This window comes from Bombina bombina, chromosome 6, assembly GCF_027579735.1.
Source record: "Bombina bombina isolate aBomBom1 chromosome 6, aBomBom1.pri, whole genome shotgun sequence".
In the NCBI taxonomy this organism is placed as follows: domain Eukaryota; kingdom Metazoa; phylum Chordata; class Amphibia; order Anura; family Bombinatoridae; genus Bombina; species Bombina bombina.
The window spans coordinates 318153416-318166311 of NC_069504.1; positions in this window are offsets into that span (position 1 = coordinate 318153416).

Genomic DNA, 12896 nt, shown 5'->3' on the forward strand with positions numbered 1-12896 from the left:
TAAACAAGATTATGAGTTCTAATCAGCATGGCTTTAGGAGAAATAGATCATGTCAAACTAATCTAATTAGATTCTACGAGGAAGTAAGTAAAAATATAGATAAAGGGGAATCAGTTGATGTGATATACTTAGATTTTGCAAAGGCATTTGATACAGTGCCACATGAGAGATTAATGCACAAAATTAAGGGACTGGGAATAGCTGAAAATGTTAGCTCATGGATAAATAACTGGATAAAAGATAGGGAGCAACGAGTAGTAGTAAATGGATCATACTCAGATTGGACAAAGGTAATCAGTGGCGTCCCCCAGGGATCAGTACTGGGCCCTGTTCTTTTTAATATTTTTATAAATGACTTGGAGCAAGGATTAAATAGCGACATCTCTATTTTTGCAGATGATACTAAGTTAAGTAAGGTCATTAGGTCAGAGCAGGTTGAACTCTCTTTACAAAGGGATTTGCTAAAATTAGAACTATGGGCAAGTGAATGGAAAATGAGATTTAATACGGAAAAATGCAAGGTTCTACATTTTGGAAGTAAAAATAAGCAGGCTACGTATTTTTTAAATGGGACAAGACTTAGCCAAACACAGGAGGAAAGGGATTTGGGAGTAGTAATAGATAACAAGCTAAAGATGAGTGCACAATGCAGGGCAGCAGCTTCAAAGGTTAATAAGATACTAGCATGTATTAAAAGAGGAATTGATTCAAGGGAGGAAAGCATAATTCTGTCATTATATAAAGCCCTGGTAAGACCTCACCTTGAGTTTGGAGTGCAGTTCTGGGGACCGATTGCTAAAAAAGATATTGCAGAACTAGAAAAAGTTCAGAGAAGGGCCACAAAGCTAATAAGGGGATTGGAGAAATTAACCTATGAGGAGAGGCTAGCCAAACTGGGTCTGTTCTCTTTAGAAAAAAGGCACTTGAGAGGTGACATGATTACTTTATATAAATATATTCAAGGCCCATATACAGAGATGGCAGAAGCTCTTTTTATTCCAAGAAAATTGTTTCTGACAAGAGGTCATAATTTAAGGTTGGAGGAAAGGAGATTTAATCTCCTGCAACGGAAACGTTTTTTCACTGTAAGAGCAATAAAATTGTGGAACTCATTACCAAAGGAGGTAGTGAATGCCAATACCCTAGATACATTTAAAAATAGTCTGGATAAATTTCTGTATATAAACAAAATTCATGGATATGATTGCTAGTATTAAATGGGTCACATTTTAATGGGGTTATTTAAGCTTAACTGGAGCTTTTTGTAAGTATTTTAGATTTGTATAGGTTGAACTTGATGGACTTCAGTCTTTTTTCAACCTTATCTACTATGTTACTGTGGACGGAGCTGGTTTGGTTATATCTTTTTCTTTGCTGGATTTTATATATATATATATATATATATATCAATCTCCCAAAAAGGATAATCACAGTCTTACAGAATTGCCACAACTGCCAGGGTGCACTTCATATTAGTGTAAACAATCTCCATCGTAGAAAAAAGGCACTCACTGGTCTTTAATTCAAACAAGTATCATCAAGACATAACGTTTCAATTACGATGCCCTGGAGTGGTGATATCAAATCAAGTTGGGTGCTGTTGTGCATGACCTATTATTCCGATTATTTGCCTATGTGCTGTTGCTTTCACAGCAATGCCGTATGTGGCTGGGGATGAGACTACACCTTTTGTTTAGATGGTTTCTATGGGAACCTTGAGCCAATCAAATCGCGGTGAGGCGTCACGCTCACGCTATAGTGTGATGACGTCATCTTGAGCCGATGCGATGTGGCGAGCGTTGTTTTTAAATGTATATATTGTGTGTATTTGGGATATAGTGTTAGGAGTTTCTCTGGGGACATGTTTTGTTCTGTGACTTGACATTTGACAAAGCTGTTAATATAACACCGGAACGTTATGTCTTGATGATACTTGTTTGAATTAAAATTGGATATTTTGTTAAAGTCCAGTGAGTGCCTTTTTTCTACTATGGAGATTGTTTACACTAATATGAAGTGCACCCTGGCAGTTGTGACAATTCTGTAAGACTAAGCTTATCCTTTTTGGGAGATTGATGTACTGATTATATGGGATAATGCACTCCAGCTTTATTTAATATAAATATAATATATTATATTGTTTGGTTGGACACAGGACCAGAAGAAAACCTAAAGACTTTTTTTTTACATATAACGTGTGTTTTTGCAATTTACACAGACTCTCTAGTAAGATGGCAACGACAGTACCGGATATGGACAACTTATACATGGATGATGATTTCAACACGGAACCGCTGGTTTTCACGGATGAAGACGCAGAAAGAATTAGGGTTACGGATAATCTGAGTGAGTTGAGGGGTGACACCCCAATTAATATTTACCATAAGTTACTTAATCTACGTAAGAAATAAATAGATTATCATCTTCATGCTGTATATCTCTCAGGGTATCATCGTAAGAAATATATTCATAGGGGATTTAGAATAAAAAATATCCCTACATTAGGTCGACAAAACATGGAATTCTGCAGGAGGTGGTGCTCAATTTTGAATAAATGTTCGTATGACCTATTATTATTGGTCATAGAGGAGGTCAGTAGACTTGAACTTAAGATAAAATCTGAAATTGAGACCACCAAACTGCAAAATTACCAGGTAATGGTTGAGGATGAGACACAGGATTGGGTAACTAAATTGGATACTATGGTTGCCAAATACAGAAATGAATTGATTGCTTTTAAGAACAAAAAATTGAATACAGTCGAAAGTGATTATAGGGATAGACATGTGTATAGATGGTTGTATGGTAAGGTAAGGAGTATAGTTGACAGCAGTGGAGGTGATTCATCTGGTACAGATAGTGTAGAGACTAATATCAAGGGGTCCACTCAGCCACAGTCTTTTTCTGGGGTGGTCACGAGATCTACAGCCAAACCTCCAATACCAATGGGGCAAAGGGAACAAAGAGAAATAGACGGCCACACATTAGGAGAGGGAGACACAAGCCAAAAGAAACAATTGAGGAAGAAATGAATATTGTTTTCAACCTCAGTTCTAGACCACTTAGTGACATTGAAACCTCAGTTTTGAATCGTGGGCTGTCATTTATACCTACTCCTAAGTGTGACATATTTAACACATATGTGGACATCCACAAATTTTAAAGACAACTTAAGTTAAAAGAATATTTCCAAGGGGATATAAAAACAATACCATCTGTATTTAAAAAAACGTTAGCTTTTGAACCCCCTTATACCCACCATTCTATAAAGGGTTTTACAAGAATGGTATGTCATGATGTGAATAAAATTAAAGCATGTACCATCTATCCTAATTTGAATGCGCAGTAGAGGATGGCTATTAAAACCTTAAGTAATGATAATACCATAGTCATCCGCCCTGCGGATAAAGGGGGCTCCATTGTTATACAAGACTATATCCAATATAGAAATGAAGCCCTACGCCAAGTCTCTGATGCTAAGGTGTATTTAAAACTCAGGGGAAATCCATCTGTGACCTTTAAGAAAATTATTGATCAACATATACATATGGGTTTTGAATCAGGAATACTAACTGAACAGGAAGTTGAATTTTTAATAACCGAGTATCCAAAAATCCCTATATTGTATTTGTTGCTGAAGGTGCATAAGACCCTTAAGGATCACCCTGGCAAACCTATTGTGTCTGCCAGGGATTCCTTGTTATCAAGTCTGGTCATTTATATTGACTTTCATTTGCAGCCGGTAGTGAAAAGTATTCCTGCATATTTACAGGATTCACCCAGTCTCATTACATCCCTGAGGAGCTATGTGGGTCTACAGACAGATGATATTCTTGTCACCATGGACGTGGACAGTCTCTACACCTCCATTCCCCATGGGGGAGGTGTGGGGGCTTTCAGGTCCATGGTGATGGATAACCCTTTATACGAAGGACCGCCTATTGAATTTCTATTTGAGTTATTAACGCTGTGCCTCGATAAGAATTTTTTTAGGTTTGAAAGGGATTATTACTTGCAAATCTCTGGGACAGCCATGGGTTCAAACATGGCACCCTCATATGCAAATCTTTACATGGCATGGTATGAGCAGATGGCCATGAAACCATTTTCCCATCCCCACATCAGGTATTATGTACGTTACATAGATGACGTGTTCCTGGTGTGGGGAGGGAGCGTAGATGAATTAAAGTAATGGGTGTCATGTTTGAACTCAATGGACTGTCCCATAAGATTTAAATTGGAATACAGTGAGACATTGATTCACTTTTTAGATCTCAATATATTTAAGGTTGAAGCCGAGGAGGGTTTCTGCTTTGGCACATCTTTGTATACAAAGTTGACTGATCGAAATTCTTTATTGGAAGCAAGAAGTTTTCACCCTAGGCACCAAAAGGTGGGGATAGTTACATCTCGGCTCACAAGGGTTATCCGTAACAATAGTGAAGTACCCACTATGATGGAACAGCTCACAGAGATGGAAATGAAGCTAATTAAAAGAGGTTATGATAGTGTAATGGTCCAAAGCATTAAAGAAAGATTGCTGAAAACCACACTGGAAAAGATACCTAAGAAACCAAAAGAGGTAATACCACAGCTGAACTTTGTGACAACATATACTCCTATAAGTCGGGCACTGAGGAGATTGGTATATCAGCATTGGTGTCTTCTTGAGACAGATACATCGCTCCCATTTCAGAAGAACAAGCCACCACGGATGGTACATAGGCGGGCTGGTAACTTGAGGGATCTACTGGTGAAAACTGATCCAATAGGATGTTATCAAGGTGAGACCTGGTTGAAGTCCTCAAGTAAAAGGATGTTTCACTTGTGGGAATTGTACGACATGCAATGGCATGATGAGGGGTAAAACTTTCCAACATCCCCACACGGATAAACGCTACACTATTCGCCATAGGCTCACTTGTACAAGTACACATGTAATATATATGTTAATTTGCCCATGTTCCCTGGTATATATTGGGAAAATGGTCACAAGCTTCAGGGATAGGATGGCCAATCACCGTTGTGCCATTTGTGAAGCCCTCAAAAAAGGGGACTCGGAACAGCCAGTGGCACGCCACTTTGCACGACATAAACACAGTGTGTCCAGTATGAAAACGATGGTAATTGACCATGTTCCTCCACTGACTAGAGGGGGCAACAGAGCTAAAAGGCTTCTCCAAATAGAGACGAAATGGATCCACAACATTGGATACCCTGATACCAAGGGGACTTAATTCCTACCTAGATTTTGGGCCATTTTACACAAAGTAACCAATGGACTGGCTGCACAGTAATACTATCTGACTGACCTGATGGAGACCAATACCTGCAAGGGCCCTACATGAATTTTCATTCTAGTGGGTACTCACGAGTTTCTATCCATACGTTAGGAGGCATGAAGAGGATAGTTATTGCTCAATATAATGAATGATCTCAGTATGAGGGGTCAGGTTGTTAACCTTTATTTTTGATCATTTGATCTACATGGGAGAATAAGTCTGCGTTTGTTGCAAGAATATAACACAATGTATATAATGTTATAAGAATTGATTTTTACTTTTATATTTTATTGCACTAGGTGTGATCGCGTCCCTGCCATGTGACAGGAGGGCGGTATTGCTCTTAGGAATAATTTAGGTTGATTACAATGCCCTGGAGTGGTGATATCAAATCAAGTTGGGCGCTGTTGTGCATGACCTATTATTCCGATTGAGTATTTGCCTCTGTGCTTTTGTTTTCATAGAAATGCGGTACGTGGCTGGGGATGAGACTACACCTTTTGTTTAGATGGTTTCTATGGGAACCTTGAGCCAATCAAATCACGGTGATGCGTCACGCTCACGCTATAGCGTGATGACGTCATCTTGAGCCGATGCGATGTGGCGAGCGGTGTTTTTAAATGTATATAAGGTGTGTATTTGGGATATGGTGTTAGGAGTTTCTCTGGGGACACATTTTGTTCTGTGGCTTGACATTTGACAAAGGTGTTAATATAACACCGAAACGTTATGTCTTGATGATACTTGTTTTAATTAAAATTGGATATTCCATGTTTTTTACGATGGAGATTATATATATATATATATATATATATATATACCCTCAATGACCCCTCCCCGCGGGAGGACGAAAGGCTTATTGGGGAAACGGGCATGGAAGGCACGGAGGAGGGCGGGAGCATGAACATCAGAGGAGGGAACCCAAGAACTCTCCTCCGGACCGTAGCCCCTCCAGTGAACCAAATACTGTACACGGCCCCTGGACATACAAGAGTCAATAATGCTGCTGACCTCATACTCCTCATGGTTGTCAACAAAGATAGGACGGGGACGAGGCAACACAGTGGTAAACCGATTACAACCCAATGGTTTCAAGAGAGAGACATGAAAAACATTGGAGATGCACTTAGCAGGAGGAAGGTGAAGAGCGTAGGCCACAGGATTAACCCGTCAGAGTATTAGAAAAGGACCAACATAACGGGGAGCCAATTTATTAGAAGGCACACGAAGGTTCAAGTTGCGGGAGGACAGCCAAACTCTCTCACCAACCTGGTAGGAAGGTGCGGGCAGACGCCTACGATCAGCCTGGAACTTTTGGCGCTGCATAGAACGATGAAGGCAATCCTGAATCTGCACCCACGTGGAACGGAGTTGCCGGAGATGCTCCTCCAAAGCCGGAATACCCTGAGACATGAATGAATCGGGCAATAAAGATGGTTGAAACCCATAATTCGCCATGAACGGGGATAACTTGGAGGAAGCATTAATAGCACTATTACAAGCAAACTCTGCCCAAGGTAACAGTTCAGACCAATTATTGTGGTGATCTGAGACATAGCAACGGAGGAACTGTTCCAGAGCTTGATTAGACCGTTCCGCAGCCCCATTGGATTGAGGGTGATATGCTGAGGAGAAGGAAAGCTGGATCCCCATTTGAGCACAAAAGGAATTCTAAAATCTGGAGACAAACTGGCTATCCCGGTCCGACACTATCTCCTTGGGTAACCCATGTAAATGGAAGACCTCCCGGGCAAAAATTGAAGCAAGCTCCTGAGCGTTAGGCAGCTTCATCAAGGGAATGCAATGTGGCATTTTAGAAAAACGGTCAACCACCATAAGGATAACAGTATTGCCATTGGAAACAGGGAGCTCGACAATGAAGTCCATGGAAAGATGTGTCCAAGGACGCTCACCATTAGCAATAGGTTGAAGAAGACCCACAGGAAGACGTCGAGGAGTCTTATTCTGTGCACAAACTGAGCAGGAGGCAACATACGCATTAACATCAGAACGAAGACCTGGCCACCAGAATTGTCGAGTGACGGACCAAATCATTTGGTTCTTGCCTGGGTGACCTGCGGCTTTAGTATAGTGGTAAGTGTGCAAAAGTTTAGTTAGAAGATTCTCAGGAACAAAACACTTACCACTAGGTTTCTCATGCGGTGCATTGGTTTGTGCAGCCAGTATCTCCTCCCCCAAGGGAGAAGTCAAATTAGTACGTATTGTAGCCAAAATATGGTCAGGAGGTATAACAGGAGTAGGTACAGACTCCTCCTTGAACAGAGGCGAAAAATGTCGAGAGAGGGCATCAGCCCTAACATTCTTACTACCAGGCAGGTAGGAGACCACATAATTAAATCGAGACAAAAATAGCACCCATCTGGCCTGTCGGGGCGACAAACGTTTTGCTTCAGATAGATAAGTTAAATTCTTGTGGTCAGTAAGAATGAGCACTGGCACGCTAATACCCTCGATAAGATGCCTCCATTCCTTGAGTGCCAAAATTATGGCCAGTAATTCCCTGTCGCCAATTTCATAATTGCACTCCGCAGGAGACAATTTCTTAGAGAAGAAACCACACGGATGCAAGGAACCGTCAGGCGTAGGACGTTGAGACAAGAGGGCACCTACTCCAGTCTCAGACGCATCGACCTCAAGAACGAAAGGCAGGACAGGGTTAGGATGAGCCAGAACTGGAGCGGCAGCAAAGGCAGTCTTAAGACTATCAAAGGTCTCAATGGCAGTAGGTGACCAATGGAGTGGATCATTCTCTTTACGGGTCATGTCTGTGATAGGTTTGACCAAGGAAGAAAAGTTTTTAATAAACTTTCTATAGTAATTGGCAAAACCCAAAAAACGTTGAATAGACCGAAGACCAACTGGGCGAGGCCACTGCAGAACTGCAGATAACTTGTCAGGATCCATGGAGAACCCTGCAACGGAGATAACATAACCTAGGAAGGTTACTTGAGTCTGATGGAACTCACATTTCTCAAGTTTACAAAACAGGCTAATAGGATCGCCTCCATATCGCTGAGGTAGAGGTGCAGAACCGGACATGCTCTTGGTAGGCAAAGGTGCAGCAGCGGAAACAGGAGCAGCCATAACATGCAGGCACTTTGGTCCAAATGTGCAGTGCGAGTCAGCAGGGTTTGCAGGGCTAGTGCAAATTGATCCAAGCGGTGATCCTGTACATCCATTCTGGAAATGATGGCAGGTAAAGGTGGAAAATTAGCAGCATCAGGATTCATGGCCTTTGCGTAGTGTCAGGGTGCCAGGAATCAGACTGAGACGAGAAGTGCAAAAATAATCACACCTTTATTAATAGCAAAAATTATAAAATGTCCACAAGTCAAATAACAAGCCAGGAGTCAAAACCAGAGCTGGTAGTCAGACGAGCCGAGTCAGGAGCCAAAGCGAATAGTCAGACGAGCCGGAAACAGGAACAAGGAGAACAGCAGAGTCAGGAACAAGCCAGGGATCAGGAACCAGGAAGGACGTCAGGCAGCCAGGTAATACACAGGAACTCTCACAAACAGGTCTCAGACAACGCAAAGGCAAAGCATACTGAACAGAGGCCCTTTAAATAATAAATGATGACATCACAATTCTGAGACTGCATCCTGTCTCACATGGATGATGTACACCTGTCTGGCCATAAAAGGAAGTGAGCAGCATCCCCCACAATGCACCAAGTCAGGAAGAGAGGTGAGTAAAATGGCTGCCAGCAGCACATGGCAAACACAACAGGGAAAAACCCTGACACTCTCCAAATGTAGCGTTTATGGTTGTGGCCAAAAAGCTCAATTTTCGTCTCATCACTCCAAATGACTTTGTGCCAGAAGGTTTGAGGCTTGTCTCTGTGCTGTTTGGCGTATTGTAAGCGGGATACTTTGTGGCATTTGCGTAGTAATGGCTTTCTTCTGGCGACTCGACCATGCAGCCCATTTTTCTTCAAGTGCCTCCTTATTGTGCATCTTGTCACGCAATAGGTTACCTTCTTCATCAAAGGATATTTTCGAGTGTGCTCGAAAATATACTCTGATGAAGAAGGTAACCTATTGTTTATATACCTTTGAAACGCGTAAGGAGAGATTTGAAAAAGACTTTATTCAATTGTATACCACAAACTGCGCTTATGCCAGTTTCCTGCACGTTTGACTGATGTTACTAACCTGTATGCCTTGGAAATTTGCAACTTTTGTGTTCAACTAAATAATGATATGACTAACTGATACCTCATACTGGATTGAAGTTTTAGAATGTGAGCATTTTATACATACTAAATAAATATATGTTTTAAGCTTACAAACAGTGTTGAACTATTTTTTTCCACATTTCTGTTCCCCTATTTATGTCCACGACATCACATGATACTGGGAGGTGAACAAGGGCAAGCTGTGAAGGGAGAAAATCTTCTACCACACTAAGGAGGCAGGGAAGCAGTGTTTCTAACCACACTGAGGAGGCAAAGAAGCATTTTTTCTAGATTGCTGAGGGACAACTTTAACCTATAAAAAAATCGCTTTCTACTTACCTCATAGGATTGAGGTTATATCTAGTAAGTGAGCACTTACTTCTAACATATGGATATAACAAGATAAAGAATTTGAATTGATTCTGCATAATCCTATACGAATTTGGGACAGAAATTACTTATGCACTTCATGCACTTTGTTTTAAAATTACTTGTGTACTTGACTCTATAATCATTTTTTAGGATCTTGTATTTTATCGTATTTTATCTTATTATTTGGGATCTGTCCTATCCATGTGTATTGCATGAGATGGATTTATTGTGAGAACACTCAACTGTATATATTACATGAAGTATAATAACTTCTGATACCAGTAATCACCAAACTTTTCCATTTCATCACAAAGTAATACTAATCACTATACTAGAATTTTTTATTTTATGTATGGTGGTTTTTCATATAGTATACACTATACAGTATTAGACATCTGTGTATTTTCAGTATTTTACCTCTGGCACCAATAGTAATATTAACAGATTATTGGACATTTATGCTCGAACAGTGCGCCCCAATACCACTCTTTTCACCAATGTGTATATATATATATATATATATAAAACACACAGAGAATGTCCAGCACTCACAAGCTCTCAGCTAAAATTAAAAGCAAAAATGGAAGGGTTAGTTACCGCATTTGGCCAAATGGAACAAGCCCAGGTACCTCGTCAAGGTTCCTTCCAAAACCTGGGTCCCTAAAACAGCCACACTATGCAAGCTCTCAATCCAACAAACTGGGAACAAGTGAAGGGTGCTCATGTAATCACCCTAGAAATATACAAAACACGGAAGGGGGCTGCACTGTCAGACTGGACTGGGTACACATCCCATGACCCTACAACATGCTCAGCCCTGGGTGCTCACTGGCACTCACAGGAAGCTGGGATTGTCCCATATGGCCAAATGCGGTAACTAACCCTTCCATTTCTTTCATGTAATTAGCAAGAGTCCATGAGCTAGTGACGTATGGGATATACATTCCTACCAGGAGGGGCAAAGTTTCCCAAACCTTAAAATGCCTATAAATACACCCCTCACCACACCCACAATTCAGTTTTACAAACTTTGCCTCCGATGGAGGTGGTGAAGTAAGTTTGTGCTAGATTCTACGTTGATATGCGCTCCGCAGCAAGTTGGAGCCCGGTTTTCCTCTCAGCGTGCAGTGAATGTCAGAGGGATGTGAGGAGAGTATTGCCTATTTGAATGCAGTGATCTCCTTCTACGGGGTCTATTTCATAGGTTCTCTGTTATCGGTCGTAGAGATTCATCTCTTACCTCCCTTTTCAGATCGACGATATACTCTTATATATACCATTACCTCTGCTGATTCTCGTTTCAGTACTGGTTTGGCTTTCTACAAACATGTAGATGAGTGTCCTGGGGTAAGTAAATCTTATTTTCTGTGACACTCTAAGCTATGGTTGGGCACTTTGTTTATAAAGTTCTAAATATATGTATTCAAACATTTATTTGCCTTGACTCAGAATGTTCAACATTCCTTATTTTTCAGACAGTCAGTTTCATATTTGGGATAAATGCATTTGTTTCAATCATTTTTTCTTACCTTAAAAAATTTGACTTTTTCCCTGTAGGCTGTTAGGCTTGCGGGGGCAGAAAATGCTTCATTTTATTGCGTCATTCTTGGCGCGGACTTTTTTGGCGCAAAATTTTTTTCTTCTGTTTCCGGCGTCATACGTGTCGCCGGAAGTTGCGTCATTTTTTGACGTTTTTTTGCGTCAAAAATGTCGGCGTTCCGGATGTGGCGTCATTTTTGGCGCCAAAAGCATTTAGGCGCCAAATAATGTGGGCGTCTTTTTTGGCGCTAAAAAATATGGGCGTCATTTTTTTCTCCACATTATTTAAGTCTCATTATTTATTGCTTCTGGTTGCTAGAAGCTTGTTCACTGGCATTTTTTTCCCATTCCTGAAACTGTCATTTAAGGAATTTGATCAATTTTGCTTTATATGTTGTTTTTTTTTTTTTCTTTTACATATTGCAAGATGTTCCACGTTGCAACTGAGTCAGAAGATACTTCAGGAAAATCACTGCCCAGTGCTGGAGCTACCAAGCTAAGTGTATCTGCTATAAACTTTTGGTATCTGTTTCTCCAGCTGTTGTTTGTATTGCATGTCATGTCAAACTTATTAATGCAGATAAAATTTCCTTTAGTACTGTTACATTACCTGTTGCTGTTCCGTCAACATCTAATTTTCAGAGTGTTCCTGATAACATAAGAGATTTTATTTTTTAAATCCATTAAGAAGGCTATGTCTGTTATTTCTCCTTCTAGTATACATAAAAGTCTTTTAAAACTTCTCTTTTTTCAGATGAATTTTAAATGAACATCATCATTCTGATACTGATAATGGTTCTTCTGGTTCAGAGGTTTCTGTCTCAGAGGTTGATGCTGATAAATCTTTGTATTTGTTCAAGATGGAATTTATTCGTTCTTTACTTAAAGAAGTATTATTTGCATTAGAAATAGAGGATTCTGGTCCTCTTGATACTAAATGTAAACGTTTAAATAAGGTTTTTAAATCTCCTGTAATTATTCCAGAAGTGTTTAATCTCCCTGATGCTATTTCTGAAGTAATTTCCAGGGAATGGAATAATTTGGGTAATTTATTTACTCCTTCTAGACGTTTAAGCAATTATATCCTGTGCCATCTGACAGATTAGAGTTTTTTGGGACAAAAATCCCTAAGGTTATGGGGCTGTCTCTACTCCTGCTAATGTACTACTATTCCTACGGCAGATAGTACTTCATTTAAGGATCCTTTAGATAGGAAAATTGAATCCTTTCTAAGAAAAGCTTACTTATGTTCAGGTAATCTTCTTAGACCTGCTATATTTTTAGCGGATGTTGCTGCAGCTTCAACTTTTTGGTTAGAAGCTTTAGCGCAACAAGTAACAGATCATAATTTTATAGCATTATTATTATTCTATAACATGCTAATAATTTTATTGGTGATACCATCTTTTGATATCATTAGAGTTGATGTCAGGTATATGTCTCTAGCTATTTTAGCTAGAAAAGCTTTATGGATTAAACTTGGAATGTCTTCTAAGTCAACTTTG